The sequence below is a fragment of the Ranitomeya imitator genome, chromosome 6 (genome assembly GCF_032444005.1).
Source record: "Ranitomeya imitator isolate aRanImi1 chromosome 6, aRanImi1.pri, whole genome shotgun sequence".
NCBI lineage: Eukaryota > Metazoa > Chordata > Amphibia > Anura > Dendrobatidae > Ranitomeya > Ranitomeya imitator.
In genome coordinates, this window is record NC_091287.1 from 182034853 (window position 1) to 182049409 (window position 14557).

The 14557-nt window shown below is 42.9% G+C and overlaps 1 protein-coding gene across 4 annotated transcripts in view; it reads left to right on the forward strand.

Moving 5' to 3' along the window:
- Positions 1 to 14557, forward strand: part of TNS3 (tensin 3) — a 515174-nt gene that overhangs the window by 448080 nt on the left and 52537 nt on the right. The window lies entirely within an intron of this gene.

Consider the following 14557-nt stretch of genomic DNA (forward strand, 5'->3'; position numbering starts at 1 on the left):
TATGTCAGTGTGAGGGTTTTGAACTGGAGTCTCTGGGCGATAGGAAGCCAGTGAAGGGCTTGGCACAGGGGAGAGGCTGGGGAATAGCGGGGGGACAGGTGGATTAGTCGGGCAGCAGAGTGTAGGATGGATTGGAGTGGTGCCAGAGTGCTAGAGGGGAGTCCAGAGAGTAGGAGGTTGCAGTAGTCGAGGCGGGAGATGATAAGGGCATGCACTAGCGTTTTTGCAGTGTTGCGGTCAAGGAAAGCACGGATCCGGGAAATATTTTTGAGTTTGAGACGACAGGAGGAGGCAAGGGCTTGGATATGTGGCTTGAAAGAGAGGGCAGAGTCGAGGATCACCCCGAGGCACCGGGCGAGTGGGACTGGGGATAGTGAGCAGCCATTGACATTGATGGATAGGTCTGGTGGAGGGGTAGAGTGAGATGGGGGAAAGATGATGAATTCTGTTTTGTCCATGTTCAGTTGTAGAAAGCGAGCAGAAAAGAAGGCTGAAATGGCAGACAGACAGTGCGGGATTTTGGTAAGCAAGGAGGAGAGGTCAGGTCCGGAGAGGTAGATCTGCGTGTCATCAGCGTAGAGATGGTACTGCATACCGTGGGATTCTATGAGCTGTCCCAGGCCGAAAGTGTAGATGGAGAAGAGTAGGGGTCCTAGAACAGAGCCTTGAGGAACACCGACTGACAAGGGGCGAAGTGAGGAGGTGGTGTGGGGGAGGGAGACACTGAATGTTCGGTCTGTTAGATATGACGAGATCCAGGAAAGGGCCAAGTCTGTGATGCCAAGGGATGAGAGGATTTGTAGCAAAAGGGAGTGGTCAACAGTGTCAAAGGCAGAAGACAAGTCCAGGAGAAGGAGGACAGAGTAGTGTCGCTTGCTCCTGGCAGTTAGTAGGTCATTGGTGACTTTAGTTAGGGCAGTTTCAGTTGAGTGATGGGAACGGAAGCCTGATTGTAACCGATCAAAGAGGGAGCAGGAGGAGAAGTGGGAGGACAGTTCAAGATGGACGTGTTGCTCCAGCAATTTGGAGGCATAAGGGAGAAGAGATATTGGGCGATAGCTAGACACAGAGGATGGGTTGAGGGAGGGCTTTTTGAGGATGGGTGTGATCTTGGCATGCTTGAAGGATGAGGGAAAGACACCTGTTGTGAGTGAGAGGTTGAAGAGGTGCGTTAGGGTTGGGATGAAGACCGTGGAAAGGTTAGGGATGAGGTGGGATGGGAGCGGGTCAAGCGTGCAGGTGGTGAGGTGTGATCTTGACAGGAGGGTGGAGAGCTGATCTTCTGTCATGGTGGAGAAGCTAGTTTTTGAGGAGCAGGGTTGAGCAGCTAAGAGGAGCAGTGGGCGCTGTGGGCCAAAGCTTTCTCTGATCGTATCGATCTTCTGTTTAAAGAAAGAGGCAAAGTCATCAGCAGAAATGAGGGGGGAGGGAGGAGGTGCGGGGGGACGGAGTAGAGAATTGAAAGTGTTGAAAAGCTGTTTAGGGTTGTGGGACAGGGAGGATATGAGGGATGAGAAGTAAGTTTGTTTTGCGGCAGTGAGCGCAGACTTGAAGCTGGCGAGGGACTGCTTGTATGCAGTGAAGTGGTCGGCAGAGTGGGATCGCTTCCATCTCCGCTCAGCAATCCTGGAAGCCCGTCTCAGTTCTTTGGTCAGGCTGGTCAGCCAGGGCTGCCTGTTAATTGTACGAGTTTTACTATGCATGAGTGGGGCGGCCGAATCGAGTGTTGTTGTTATTGTGGTGTTATAAAAAGTGGCAGCAGCATCTGTGTCGTGAAGGGAAGCTATGTCTGTGAGAGGGAGAAGGGACTCAGAGAGTGATTGTAAGTTGAGATGTTTGAGATTTCTGCGAGGGTGAGTGAGTTTGTGGAGTGGGGGTTGCACACTAGGAGAGGAGAGGGACGAGAATGTCAGTAGGTTGTGGTCAGACAGGGGGAGGGGTGTGTTAGTGAGATTAGTAAGGGAGCAGAGGCGGGTGAAGATGAGGTCCAGCGTGTGGCCATCTTTGTGAGTGGCCTCAGAGGACCATTGAGTGAGGCCAAAGGAGGCAGTCAGTGATAAAAGTTTAGAGGTAGCTGAGGTAAAAGTGTCAATGGGGACATTGAAATCACCCATGATGATAGTGGGGATGTCAACAGAGAGGAAATGAAGTAGCCAGGTGGTGAAGTGGTCGAGAAAGGTGGAGATGGCTAGTTCTGGGGGGCGGTAGATGACAGCCAGCTGGAGGTTGGAGGGGGAATAGATGCGGACAGAGTGCACCTCAAACGAGGGAAGAGTAGCGGAGGGTGGTAGCGGGATTGGAGTGAAGGAGCAGGTGTCGGACAGGAGCAAGCCAACTCCTCCACCGCGTTTGTTGCTGGGGCGAGGGGTGTGAGAGAGGTGGAATCCGCCATAGGAGAGCGCAGCTGGAGAGGCTGAGTCAGAGGGGGTGAGCCAGGTTTCGGTGAGGCCGAGGAGAGTTTGTTGGTGATGAAGAGGTCATGGATAAATGTCAGTTTGTTGCAGACGGAGCGCGCGTTCCATAGTGCTCCAAGTAGGGGGAGCGGGGGAGTGGGGGGCTGGATGAATGGGTATGAGGTTGTCGTGGTTTTTTTTTTTACTTTAAACTTTAAACTTCTTTAAGCAGTTTGCCTGGCTCTCTGCAAGTCAACAATGTGGTGGCCTCAGCTGCCTGCCAGGTTGCTGAATACATGCACAGTGAGTGGTAACAAAAATCTGTATTTTTGAGAATCTCTATTTTTTTTTTTTTTTTTTTTATATATACAATTCCAGTAACCTTCAATTCCACTTGGATAAATTCCTTTCTAGTCTGTCTGTGATACTGCTAAGGAACCCGTACCTGCAATCATGAGCAGCTCCCTGAACTACAAAGTGTGCCATGGAGGGGTATCCTTCCTCTGACTTATTTTTTTAATGTGTTAAGTGAATGAAATTTGTTCTGGTGACACATGGACTTTAAAGTTAAATATTTCTTTAAATGTCTTGACGAAAGGTAATTTGTTTAAACCCTCTCAAAAAATCTATTGACGGCGCTCCACTAAGTGCAGTCTACAGCATATTCAGAGTTTTGCCTATGCAAAAATTCTAAGTGCAGTGGGGCAGATTTACTACACCAGTCTAAAAAAAAAAAAAAAAAAGGAAAAAAGAGAATTGGATTAGGTGACTACAAGTGTATTAACAACATATGCCACTTATAGGAGTTATAAAGGACTTGTTTTTATCCTGTAGGGCTAAGAATTTCTCTGCAGGTAGTTGCTAAATACCTGGCTGTTCTGCCCTGTGATGATTTCTTGCATTGGCAGTGTGCGCTGTTGATGGGGCGTTACTGCCAACGTCATGTTGATTGGCAGACTACTTCTACAGTTTGACAACCGACACCTTGCTGCCTATCAGCATGATGTAGAGAGTGACGCCCCATCAACAGAGCGAAGTGGAAAAAAGGAGCTGCTCTGTCAACAAGAATATTGCAGAAAGCAGGAGAATCACCAGCGGGGGCGGTCCACAACTGGATGAGATCATTGCAGGGCAGAACAAGTAGGTAGTTAGCAACTATCTGCTGGTAACTTCTTAGCCGTACAAGAAAAAAAAGCCGCAAAGCCCTGAATAACCCCTTTCATACTTTTGATGCACTTTTAGACTGTCTTAAGGTCATGAAATGAAATCGACACTTTTTTTTTAAAAAGCAGGTGCAATTATGTTCAAAAAATCTGCATAAAGGTTGTTTACCGCACACTTTGTTAAACTTTCCAAATAGATAATAATAATAATAATAATAATCTTTATTTATATAGCGCCAACATATTCCACAGCGCTTTACAGTTTAACAGTTTCAAACACAAAAGTCATAAGTAACAACGTTAACAATACAATAATTAAAGCAAAATAAGACGACCCTGCTCGTGAGAGCTTACAATCTACAATGAGGTGGGGGAGATACAAAGTACAGGTGTGTATTTACAATGATGTATTTACAATGATGGTCCAGCCATCTTCAGGGGTTGGGGAATAGATGGGGATAGTGAATGGGCTACACACACACAAACATAACATAACTTTGATTAGTGAACGTGATAGGCCGCTCTGAACAAATGTGTTTTGAGCGAGCGCCTAAAACTATGCAAATTATGGATGGTCCTAATATCTTGGGTAGAGCATTCCAGAGGATTGGCGCAAAATAGATGCATAATAGATGCATACTTGTTAACTTTTTGGGACCTGGTTTACATTCAAAACTAGAGGAAACTATGGGCTAATATGGGTATGTGTTTAATTATGAGCCTGGCAGCTGTGCATTGCATTCCATGTGTATATGGGACCTCGGTCTTCAGTAGCTTCACACACACTAACATCACATCAAATACTTTACAACAAATAACATCTTAGGAATAAAAAGCTCAATATCCTGAGTGTAATTTTAAAATACAAGAAGCAGTTCACATGTAAGCTGTTTGCATGAATAGTCAAATAGTTGAAACCAGAAGATTGAATACACTATATAAGACACACATGCATGTTTTTCTCAATATCTGACATGAATTCAGAATAAACCTTTCCTGTTTCAGGATTACAATAATTATTAATATTTGCCAAATGCCAGAATAATGAGAGAGAGAGAATGTTTTAAGGCATTTTTATTACTTACTGCAAAGTCAAAAGTTTACATACATTTCATCAGTACGGTATTTGGTACCATTGCCCTTAAACTGAATGACCTGGGTCAAACGTTTGAGATATCCTTCCACAAGCTTCTCACAATAGTTGGTCGGAATTTGGGCCCATTCCTCCCAAGAAAACTGGTGTAACTGATCCAGATTTGTAGGTTAAAGGAAAAAAAAGGTCAGTGTGTACTATGTGCTGGATATCAGTTGTATGGCTTTTTAACATTTTGAATGAAAAGTTAATTTTTACCCTTCCCGATCCATTGGACTTTCTCTACATTTTAGATTTGTAGGTTGCCTTGCTCACACCTGCCTTTGCAGCTTTGCACATAAATTTTCAATAGGATTGAGATCAGGGCTTTGTGATGGCCGCTCCAAAACATTGACATTGTTATCCTTAAGCCACTGTGTTACCATTTTGGCAGTATGCTTCAGGTCACTGTCCATTTGGCACAGTATTGCCACATAATCATCTTTTCTCGTAATGCCATCTATTTTGTGAAGTGCCCCACTCCCTCCTGCAGCAAAACAACCGCTAAGCATGATACTGCCATCCCTGTGCTTCACAGTTGGGGATAGTGTTCTTCGGCTTCCAAGCTTCTCCCTTTTTCCTCCAAACGTAACAATGGTCATTATGCCCAAAAGTTAAATTTTATTTTCATCAGACCACAGGACATGTGTCCAACAATTTAAGGTTTTTGTTCCCATTTGCATTTGTAAACATTAATCTGGCTTTTTATGTTTCTTTTGGAGTAATGGCTTCTTCCTGACAGAGTGGCATTTCAGCCCTTGTTGATACAGTACTCATTTCACTATGGATATTGACACAATCTTAGCAGCTTCCGCCATCATCTTCACAAGGTCTTTTGCTTTTGTCCTTGGGTTGATATACACATGTCGGACCAAAGCACATTGATCTCTGGGACACCAAACCTGTCTCCTTCCTGAGCGGTATGATGGCTGGACATTCCCATCTTTTTTGTAATTGCGTATAATTGTTTGTCACAGATGAACGAGTCACCTTCAGCTAGACTTGTGCAAGTCCACAATTCCATTCCTGATATCTTGCCTTATTTTTGAGACTTTCCCATGATGCTACACAAAGAAGCCGTGTGTTTCAGGTGTACATTAAAATACATTCACAGGTATGTCTCTAATTAACTCAAATGCTTTCAAAAGTTTCCAAACACATGACCTCATCATATGATTCAGAATTGTTTAAAGGCATAGTAATCTTAATGTGTAAACTTTTGACTTTGCAGTAAGTAATGAAAATGCCTTAAAACATTCTCTCTCTCTCTCTTTCTCTCTCGTGAAAGGTTTATTCTGATTTCATGTCAGATATTGATAAAAACATGCATATGTGTCTTTTTATAAAGTGTATGTACACTTCTTGTTTCAGCTCTATATGCACACATTCCCCCAGCACACAGTATGTTCACACAGCGCAGATTGGCGTATGTGTATTAATAAGCGGTTCCATGGCCCAGTGATATGATGTCACTGCTGCACATCTTGGGAAGTTGTGTCTGGGAGATGTAGTGTGTGGATCATTACTCAATCAGTACATACAAGAAGTAATTTAGCCTTCCAATTTATTTTCTCCTGTCCGTGTCCGCTCATTTTGTTACCAGTGGCTTCCGAATGCCCCTATAAGTTACTGCACGACTCCATTATCTATTGGGTTTGCCTTCCTTAATGCATTTAGTGATTGCAATGGGCCGCCCTCATTATTGCTACTTCTGTACATAAGGGTATATGTACTTATTATCCTGACCCTTTCAATCCTGGCTCTGTGCTTGTACTGGTGCTTGGTTTCTTTTCCCTTGTTCTATACACTTAACGGACCTTATAAATATATTTGTGCCTTACAAGCTGAAGTCTCTCCATTTCCCCCCCACATCCTTTTTGCTACATTGCTTCCCTAAAGTTGACAAAAGAACAATCCATGGAGGAAATGTATTGTCAGACACCACCAAGTGTTTTCCTGGACGTTAACCACTTAAATAATGGCCCCTGACTCGTTTCTGGTTTTATTTTGACTAAAGCATCTATAGTTGTAAAGTTCACAAGATGCGTGGCATTAGCTTGGTAAAGCATCCAAATGTTCAGCTTATTAACATGACCATAATATTGGATTGATATGTTATAGTTCGGCCAGCTTTATAACAGGGGTACTTATGGCTGAACCTTATATTCATAGTGTTACAATTGCAACAAATGTATGTATTTATAGTGGTGGGCAACTAGAGGCCATATGTGGCCCTAAGACCCTTACCCTATGGCCTTTAACTCCCACAATGTAGTGAGTTGACCACTACTTGTTTATGATGGGAGTTATCCTTTGTAACAAGCTGCATACATTCTTTTTTAATTAACAGGGTTATCTAGGAGTAAAGACCATGGCTCCCTTCAGGCTCCCCTTCATTGACATGAATGGGGCATAGTTGCAATACTACACATAACCTGTGGACAGGTGTGGCACGGGTTTTCTATTCTTTTGTCCTAATAAAAGTAATTGCCTTAGTAAGAAACCTTATATAACCTGCTCACTATATGGATATAGGCCTGCGATTGTATTAGTTGTAATGGGAACATTGTATCTGTATAAAAATTTTCATTATACGCCATAAAGTGCCTTGTGTTTTAAATGATATCTGACTGTATTTATTTATTTTTTTATCTGAAAGTCTAACAATATGTCAGGATAGAGAGAAAAAAAGGAAATCTCCAGCGTGAAACTTGGATAAAAGTTCAATTTATTTAGACAAATCCATTAAAATCCTTATTTCATAGTGGTACAGCAAATGATGGGGTACATGATACGACCAACACGTTTTGACCTGTTATGGTATGGTATATGGTCAGAGCAGCAAAACATATATAGAAAAAATTAAACGCAACAGATGCAGCAATTGGAATCAAACAAAAATAAATAAATAAATAAAAATGGTACCCTAGTGAAAAGTCCCAACATTGGGACACACAATTGACCTACAATGATTCATTGAAAAACGTAGTGTCAGGATGAAATCCAAGCAATATTTGATAAGCTTTGGCATAATGGCATATTATAAGGACAGTGTCACCTCTATGTTAATGCCCCACTGTGCTCAGCAGAACAGACCAGGTCATGCACATATATATATTGCCATCATGTTATGAATTCGGATGAAGGATGTGGCCTTTGCCCCGCAGCTCAGTCAGCGCATTGGTAAATGTGGAATGGGAGCATGAGAAACAATGTGCTGTGTGTATCTGAGCTGGTTGGGAGCAGGACTGTGAGATGAGAAAAAGGGATTGAGGCGGAGATCTCGGCTGGCCATGACCGCATACAGCAGCTCTACACAATTGCTGAATTCTTTTCCGGCTGGCTGGTGTAAACTCCTCTGCTGGGCTTAACTCTGACTTTATTACAGAGAAGCTTGTACTACCCTCGCCCTTTTAATAGCTGATTAGATGAATATCCTTTGCTAGAATGTTTGTTTCTAAACGGTCAGTGGGAGGAGGAAATCCAAGAAACTTGACTATGAAGTGGAACAGATCATCAGCAGGAGCCTTCTCTGCCTGCACAGCCGCTTATTGAGCTTTAGGACTCCTGTGACTTTTATTCTTGAGGGAAAGTAACGGATTTGCTAAATTCTTTCCTGGAAGTCTGTTTTGGTTTTGTCCCCATTTGCTGATCTGCACATGCCATGTCTGCATCCTTTGGTAGGTTTGCGTCCTTGCACTTCCTTCACGCTGTCTTGGGGATTGATTGCATTCCTGCAGAATGTGAAATGTCTGTGATGGATGTGTGTGTCTGTGGACTGTTTCAATGAAGCAGGCTCTGATGGATATGAAATGTCTCTGCTGATTGTGAAGTATTAAGCGTACTCTGAAAGTAACATGTAGAATCCAGGTATTGTGTCTCATCTGTCTAAGCTCTTACATTTGATCAATCTCTCCATTGTTGGATATAAGGCTTCTTTCACACTAGCGTCGGAATCTCCCCGTCGCAATGCGTCGGGGAGAGATTCCGACGCTAGCGTTTAACGCTTTGCACAATGGGTGCAGCGGATGCATTTTTCCGGCACATCCGCTGCCCCATTGTAAGGTGCGGGGAGGTGGGGGCGGAGTTCCGGCCGCGCATGCGCGGTCGGAAAAAGCGGTCCGTCGGGAGAAAAAAACGTTACATGTAGGGTTTTCTTTTCCCGACGGTCCGCCAAAGCACGACGCATCCGTCGCAAGACGGATGCGAAGTGTGCAAATCCGTCGCAAATGCGTCGCCAATAGAAGTCTATGGGGAAAAAATGCATCCTGCAAGCACTTTTGCAGGATGCGTTTTTTCTGCAAAACGACGCATTGTGACGGATTTACAAAAAACGCTAGTGCGAAAGTACCCTAAGACTACGTTGCAGAATTGCTGGTGACAGAAATGGTTTATTTTGCTGGTGGATGTTAAAAATTTGAACATTACAAAGTTCTAGTATCTGTGTATTTTATAATCTAACACATTGCTGTCTTGAACCGTGTTTTTATCTGGGGAATACTCTTGAACTTGACTTTTTCTTTTCTAGCAAAACCGTTTCCATATGTGATAGTGTATTGTAGCAAAAAGCCACATAGCTGAAGGACACTGCTCAACAGCTGCTACAAAGAAGCTTTATTTGTGGTGGGGAGGGCCAGAAGTCCAGACGTCCTTTCACCCAGGCAACTGTAGGAGATGCCCTAACAGCTGACCGCATTCCAGAAAGGAGCAGACCCCACTAAAGTCAGCAGGCTTTATAGATGACCTCTAATCCAAGGAATTACTGGCTAGAGATTAAAACTAGATCTGTGAAATGAGAAAACAATATTCAGATCTCCATTCACTATAATGCATACAAATGTAACCACAAATAGTGCTGGTAACATTTTATTGTAAATATAAAAAGATGGGTTGGGTTAAAGGGGTTGTCCATTTTTGGGTTCATATTCTCTTAAACGTTTTTGCATGTATTTTGGGCTTAAAAAAAAATCATTTTTGTAGTTAAGATTCTGAAGCATTGTTTTGCTTTTCAGGCACTTTGCTGCCCTGGACATTCAACTGTGATGTGGTCATAAATCAGCTGATGGGAGCTCAGAAAAAAGAGACAAGACTTAGAAGCTCTCCTGTCAGACCATCACGACCATCTCACTGACTCTGTTTACTCATTGTGCAGCCAAGTAATAGACAGCAACAAAGCAGCTATAGAGGGCAAATGGTGCAATATTTATAATTAAACCCAACTGCTAAAATGATTTTTAGCCCTAAATACATGCATTTAATTAAAAATATGCCCAAAAGTGGACAACCCATGTTTCTGGATTGTCATTGGCCCTGACTGTTCAGCAAACAATAACTTCCCCATCATTGTGAGTATCAATTGGCAGAATGCCTCAGGAAAAAACTATAACCATATACCATGTGTGAATGTATGTATATAGATAGAGAGATATATCTATAGCTAGAGAGAGATAGAGATAGAGAGGTGTATATAGATATATGTATGTGTGAAATATATATAATATTACATTAGTATAGGGCTCAAAGAACAATGTATTTTCTATACTTTTCTACAGTCGATATAGTAGGATCTCACAGGTTTGAGTTTTTAACTTGACTTCTAGAAGACGTCCTTAGTTTTGTTTTCACTTAGAATAAGATCACCTACAAACAACAGTTGAACAAAAAGTAACTAGAGACATGACTTTTCTTGTGCTGAATAATAACATTTGTGTGTTACTTAAAGAGGTTGCCTGTTATGCTCCCGCCTGCCTCGCTGCTTGTGTCTTATACTTACCACGCTGCGGCGTCCCGGCGCATCCCTGTTCGCTCCAGGCACGTTCCTGCTCGCTCCCTGTCTTCTGCCCTTCCTGCTCGCTCGGCTCCTGGTCATCCTCGGGTGCGCACACGCAGTGGGGTCGGTGGCGCACGCGCACATTCTCCTCGCTGATCCCGGGCCACTCACTCTGGTAAGCTCTGTGCTCTGGAGGACTTCCACCCGGAAGCTATTCCTCCGTCCTCCTTATCAGGCCACTTCTCCCTGGCGTTGCCTGATTGTCATGTGAGTTTCCATGTAACACTGGCCCCACGTAGTCTTGTTGCTCCGTTCGCTGCCTGCTTGTGTCGGCTGCCTTGCTGTACTTTCGTTCCCTTGTGTTTTCCCTCCGCCTTCCTGTTACCTGTTTCCCTTTCCTTTTTCCCTTCCAGTGCCTGCCAACCTGTGTCTCCTGTTTTGTTCCTTACTGCCTTGCCTTCGTCGTGTCAACCAGTCTGCGCTCCGAATCCCACCTGTCTGGTTCCCAGTAGCCTCCGTTACCCCCTGGTCCGTGTTTCCTTCATTTCATCCTGCCTGCAGTTTGTATCACTCTCTGTGTCGGATATTCCTGCCTTCTTTACCATTTACGTCTGCATCTCAGTCCCGTCGGTCTCTCTGGTGCTCCTTCTGTTGTTACTTGTTTCTCCACTCTGTCCGTATTTCTGTGCTCCAGCCGTGTTACTCTCTTTCCCGCACTTCTTCTTCAGGTACTAGCTGCCACGGCAGTAGTCTTCCTTGAGCCTGCCCCGAACGCTCTCTGTATAGGGGGTGGTCCACCGGGTCCACTCGCCCTTGGGGGGTTCGATGTTGCGGTCTAGCGGGTCCACCTTTTGGAGTTCCTCTAGCGTTCTCACATTGCCCACTACTTTTATATTGATGACCTATCCTTTGGATAGGTCACCAATGTCTGATCGGTCGGGGTCCGACACCTGGAACCCTCACTGATCAGCTGTTACCAGTGTCGACAGCGGCCACCGGTAGGAAGTACTCATTTGCAGAGCTGCTCCATCTTCTGGTAGTGTCTGGGGATTGGGACTGCACATCTGCCTCCTCTTCAGATCAATAGAAGGTGGATGTATAATACCCTGAGGCGGCCACTACAAATAGATGGAGCAGCTCGGCTCGACTTCCTGCCTATAGTCGACACCGATAACAGCCGATAGGCAGTGGTGCCAAGTGTCGGACCCGCACTGATCAGACATTGATGACCTATTCTATGGATAGGTTATCAACTTAAAACAGTAGTTGACAGCCTCTTTAATCACTGTCATTCATGTGACCTATATAGCAATAATATACAGCCATAGATACAGAGAAACTTACCAATGCAGCTGATTTTCTGGTTGTGTAAGTATTAAGTCTCATGTGCAGATCTAGGCAACAATTCATCAAAGCAATTTGATCACAATTGCTTTGAAAAATCGCAAAATCTTTGTGTAACTCTCATCTTGACTCTCATCTTATTAATGAGGAGCTGTGGTGTTCCCTACTCCAGAAATCTCATTCCAGTCAGAGACTGAAGTAAAATTTTTGGCAAGTCGTTTGGAGACATGCACCTCTTCATAAATCTGGAGCGTCTGACCTCTTCATGAATCAGGAGTGTCTGACTCCACCACAGCCCCATATGAAGACCGGTATGATAAATTCTCTGGTCTTGGTGAATAGAGGCCTTAATCTTTTAGTTTTAGATTTCTATAACCAGAAAACCGCAATTAGCACTATAAAGGAAAGTTACCTTTGGTAGGTTAGAGTGTTTGCACTTTTGTCACATAGATGTAAAAAAAAAGGCTAGAAAAAGAAGCATAATAATGTTGCGGCAACCCTGCGTAACCGGACGTGCGGTTCGTCTTTCCAGACTGTAGCATGTCAATTTATCTTGCAGAGATGCTCAATCTCCACAAGATATATATATCACAGTCCAATGTATAGCATGCAGTGATTTTGCATTTTTCAGTGAACACATGCGGAATCACCGCGCATACAAAAGCCGGCAGCACTTTGGACGGAGCGGACATTCAAAGCGCTGCCATGTCCTGAACGTGGAAACATACCCTTAAAGTATGGATTTAATTAGGATTAAAGCTTCTGTACCATTAGTTTGAGGTTTGAATGAATATATATATATAACCAGTCAAAAGTTTGGACACACCTGTTCGTGCAATGGTTTTCCTTGTTCTTATTGGAAGGTCATGTTTTAGATTCAAACTGAGAACATGAAAACTATGGAAAAACACATATTGAAGCAAAACAGAATATATGTCAAACCTTAGATTCCTCAAAATACCCCCTTGTACACTGGTATCAGCTTTACACCTTCTCAAGCATGTTCTCTAGCATCTTCATTTGGTAGTCACCTGGAATTGCTTTCCAACAGTCTTGCAGGAGTTTTAAGACGTGCTGACCATTTGTTTATGTCGCATTCACTGTGGTCAAATCCATCCCAAATGATCTCAATTGGGTTTAGATTGGGTAGTTGTGGAGGCCGTGTCATCGTAAGCAGCACTCCATCCTTCTCCTTGGTAATATAGTACTTGCATGACATATGGGATTGCATATCTCTGCAGAATGCTGCTGTAGCCATGCTAGGTAAATTTGCGTTGAAATTTGACTGAAACAACAACCATGTCTAGCAAAACATAATAACAAGTTCCCCTTCATGCTTCACTGGGGCACCACGAATGTAGAGATGTTGCACTCACCATTTATGCTATTAACTAAGACATGGCAGTTGGTACTAAAAATATCACATTTTGATTGATCAGACCACAGTACAATTTTGCGTAGAGTGCTCCTTAAAAAGTAAAAAAATATTTTACTATTTTTCAGCCTGGTTAGAGATTTAGTAGTAACATTTTTCACTCTTTATCCATTTAATAAGGATTTAATTTTTAGAAATAAGTTGCATTTGGTTAACAAAGGTTCTAAGTTATAATCTGTAGTTTAGATTATAGTATTTTTAGCAGGGTACATGTTTTCACACTTGTGAGAGCTGACATGGAAAGTTTCATATCTGCTTTACGTGCAGGCTGATAATATGTTGGATTTAAATGGAACATCAGGATAGAAACAGCCACCACTTTATTATGCAAGACTAAATTATTGTTGACATTTTCCTGATGTATAAGGTCATGAAGGAAACATGTAAGCAGGATTTATCACTATAAAGTAAAGGTATGGTCATAATGGCGTTATTACACTGATTAAATGTATACCTTTGATTAAGAAATCCGATCAGAGGTTCAATTTTAATCATGGTTTTAAGTTTTCCCCTTTGGCCCCTCTGCCTGTCTCCTGTGTTTCTACAGGTCACTAATTATTCAATGACCTGCCACCATTTTGAAATTTTGCGCCACCGCTGCCGCCTTTGGTTGGGAGGCGGGTGCGCAGTATACGATTCCAATTCTGGTCTTCAATAAAATGGAGCTGACGCTTGTGCAGATCGAGATATGAAAAACATGACATAAAGCGGACCTTTGACCAAGTTAAAAATGAAATCTGACACTGTCAATGATAGTGGTGCAAAATGTTAAAATGGAGACCGGTCATTGAGTAATCAGTGACCTGTAAAAGCACAGGAGGCAGGCAGAGGGGCCAGAATAAGACCCCCCCAAAGGCTTGCCCTGATGCACAGAAGGCATCAGAAGAAGAAAGCTTAAAACCATGATTGAAAAAAACTCTTATTGCATTCCTTCAACAAAGGTATCATTTGAATCAGTGTAATAGCGCAATTATGGCCATACTTTTTCTTTAATAATAAATATAAATCTCCATTGTTGACGGAAAAAGCATGTTGATTGCCACTAGTCTAAGATTTCAGAAGTTATGTTGATTGTCATCTTAATGTTATGTTTGTGTTTTTGTGAAAAGTGTCCATGTTGAAAGATTGTCCTTTTCCTTCATGTGGCTATACGACCTGGAACAACACACAAGGATGGGAACATGTATTTGCACCTGTAATGTGATAGAATAGAATAAAGAACCCTGCAGATCTAAAGGGATTCATGGGGGTTACTCATTAATGTGCAAAAATATTTGGCGCATGATTCAGTGAATAGGATTTCTAAATGTACGGTAATCA